This window comes from Myotis davidii, unplaced genomic scaffold, assembly GCF_000327345.1.
Source record: "Myotis davidii unplaced genomic scaffold, ASM32734v1 scaffold2091, whole genome shotgun sequence".
In the NCBI taxonomy this organism is placed as follows: domain Eukaryota; kingdom Metazoa; phylum Chordata; class Mammalia; order Chiroptera; family Vespertilionidae; genus Myotis; species Myotis davidii.
In genome coordinates this window covers 74,801-78,021 of record NW_006282603.1, presented here as the reverse complement: position 1 = coordinate 78,021, position 3,221 = coordinate 74,801, and the positions used below count along the sequence as shown (strand labels likewise).

At 55.1% G+C, this 3,221-nt stretch overlaps 1 protein-coding gene across 3 annotated transcripts in view; it reads left to right on the top strand.

Moving 5' to 3' along the window:
- ZFAND6 (zinc finger, AN1-type domain 6) overlaps positions 1–3,221 on the top strand; it is a 40,973-nt gene that overhangs the window by 22,389 nt on the left and 15,363 nt on the right. The gene's annotated exons all lie outside the window — the stretch shown is intronic.

Below are 3,221 nucleotides of genomic sequence, written 5' to 3'. Positions count from 1 at the left end.
CACCCCCCCACCCCCCACCCTACCCCTTTTCTTGCTGTGAAGGGAGCTGTGAAGTCCTTTGTGCTGCTTCTCTGCCAGGACAACAGTGTTTTCTGAGAACGCTCTTGGCTTTGGAAATCATTGTGAATGTGCTACTGTGCGGGGCAGTTTGGCTTCGGGAAATGGCCAGCGTTCCTGGGTTTTCCATTTTAATCTTACCGTTCAAAGTGGGTATTGCGACATAGAACGGCTCAGTTGTCATGTCGTACTTTTTAATCTGTGGCTGTTTGCTTGATTTTTAGTAGAAAGAGAATATTTATCTTTTGGGGTGCACGTGATTGCCAGCCATGTACTAAAGTGCCAGTGGGCAAAGGTCCTTTAGTTCTTATCTTCATTTTAGCGTCAGCATTCGGCGGCATCGGAGAGGTGGTTTAGAACAGTGTTCCTCGGTCTTTTTTTCTCCACTGCACGCCTGGGAAGCCTTTTAACACAGTTGTTCCTAAGTGGACTCCCACTCTATGCAATTTGAATTTTACAGATATCCTGTATATCTACTTCTGTATTTTACGTACACACACACATACGTATCTATATATATAAAAGCCTAAGCGACTGGAACAACCAGAAGGACCGGGTGCTATGACACGCACTGACCACCAGGGGGCAGACGCTCAGTGCAAGAGCTGCCGCCTGGTGGTCACTGCGCTTCCACAGCCAACCTCCCCTGGTCCCTCCCCCCGGCCGGCAGCCAGCAGCCAGAAGGAAGTCCCTGGTTGGCCCTGATCGCTGGCCAGGCCTAGGGACCTTATCCAAGCATGAATTTCATGCACCGGGCCTCTAGTGTGTGTGTGCGTGTGTGTGTGTGTGTGTGTGTGTCTGCCTGGTTAGGTCGGGGAGTGGCATGTTGCCCCTCTTGCCGACTCCTCAGGGTCTGGCTTCGTAGCCAACAGCCAGTTCTCCCAGCTGCCCCTGTGCTCAGTCTGTGACGACGCTGCGGAGACGCGGTGTCACACTGTGTGTGGCGGGAGGGGAAGGACCATGTCAGTAACCTTCTCAGGTAACAGGGATCCTTTGGCATCACCCGAAAACTGTGTGTAGCTTCTTAAAGGGGTCCATGCAGTGTAGGATCTCAGGCACCATAAAGACTTTTGTTCTGTTGCTTTAAAATGCATTGGTCTGTCTTTCACTTGGAATAGCTATTTTGTTCGTGAGTAATTTCGTACCGTTATGCAGTGGTCACTTGGAAAATACTGGTTCGCTGACTGGCGCTGATCTTGCAAACCTTGATGTGGTACCACCCACCCACGTCTCATCAGTGTCACCACCGATCCGAGCCGGAGCCCCCTAACCATTGGGGTGCTGGTCTCGATGGCTTTCCGCTCGGCTGTTGTCCTTGGCATACGTGCTATTCGCTGTGTTTCTCCCAGTGACGGGCTCCGTGTTCATTTCTGAGAAGATGTCTGCCTTGTACCCACGCCTGAATAACGAGAGCTTGTTGAAATGAAACCCTGTTTCAGAAAAAGAAGACGCGGTCCGGGTGCAGCTGGGACAGAGTGCAGCGCTCTCTCCCCACCCGGCACACGAGTCACTAACAAGACACGTGTGTTCAGGGTCGAGACTTAGTAAAATGGACTTGTGTGAACACGTGGCGATGAGGCGTCCCCCAGCTTTTCTCGGGGGCCCTGGCAGGGTTTGGCTCCTTGGCCAGGCCCCAGGTGTCCCCCCTGTTGCTTCTGTAACACGTCAGCGTGAAAAGGCACATAGCTGCTGAGCGTTGGTACAAACCAGGATGACCGGCCCCGCGGTGCACACGTGGACAGCCCGGGGGCAGCGCGGACTTCGGAGCCAGACCACCTGGACTGGGCCCAGGGCCATCCCTTCCGAGCTGCGTACGTGACCTGGAGCCCTGGCCCTGGCCCCAGGCCAGGCAAACACACCTCCCTCAGGAGCCAGGCCCCCGGCACAGAATGTGCGTCCGCAGCTTTTGTATGTCGTCACTGTTAGTTACCGTGTGAAATGCGACAGGGCCCTGCACAGAACCGTGCGAGGGGCGCGGCCTGAAGTGGCGCACGTATGTGTGTTCCAGGGCGGCGGGATCGGGTCCTGGGGTGACCTGCCTTCGCGGAGTAAGAAAGGTGGCTGTCAGAACCCGAAATTGGACCCTGAGGGTTGAAGGCGCTCCATCAGCTGGCCGCCTTGGTTTGTGATCCACTCGAGTGCATTGTGGCTCCGGGTTCTGAATCTGCGTTCGACCCCCCCTCCCCCACCGGCGTCTGTCCTGGCAGTTCAGGTGTGGGAATGTCAGGTGGTAACGTGAATGCCTCCCTCGCTGTCCACCAGGTCGAGGGAACTTCCCTGGCAAAATGCGGCCCTCGTGTCCCAGATCCCGGAACACACGCATCTTAATGTCCCTACACCTTCCGTTCCTGTGGGAGCTTTACACGAAGGGCCTGCTGTCCCCGCTGCCATGCTGCTCGCGGCAAGGGCCCCTTGCTGCTGAGAGAGGGCACGTGGGACCCTCCCATCCGCTCCGATTGCTGTTGCCTTCGAGTGTTCCCCACACAGGGCCTCTGTCCTGGTGGTTTTTAATTCTTAAATGATCTTTAAAAACGTTCCATTAGGCAAGTCGTATCTTCCCCAACAGGCTTTTAAAAGAACAGAAAAGGTGCCGATCAGAAAGCGTCGCCGTTCGCTTTGCCATCCGTGATACGTCCTTTGGGTTGGTTCGTCGATGCCCTTTTACCCGAATGGGCAGCATGTTGTGTGTGCGTTTCACGTTGTGCCGTTTCTTTTTTCTGATGGTGCCTAGTTACCCCGTGGGAGACCCTCCGGGAGCGTGAGGGGCCGCAGGGCAGTCTCTCATGGGGCCCTTAGGGGGAACGGCCAGGTTGCTTTCCAGAATCATCGCCCCAGTTTCTCATTTCAACAGCATCAGCCCACTTCCCTGTGCCCTCGCCAGCCCTGATGCTAGGCTACATGCCTTTTAAACAGAAGAAATTATGCACGTTAAAATGTGGCCTTGGACCACAGTTTAAACCACTAGAAATTAACAGTATTACAGAGCAACATTCACTAGTATAACGTATATTATTATTACTACTAGAGGCCTGTTGCACGAAGAGATCCGTGCACTAGGCCTTCCCTTCCCCTGGCTGCCGGCACCGGTTTTCCTCCGGCACCCGGGACCAGGCCTTCGCTCCGGCCGGAGCCTTCAGTCTTCGCTCCGCCGCTGCGCGCCTGCG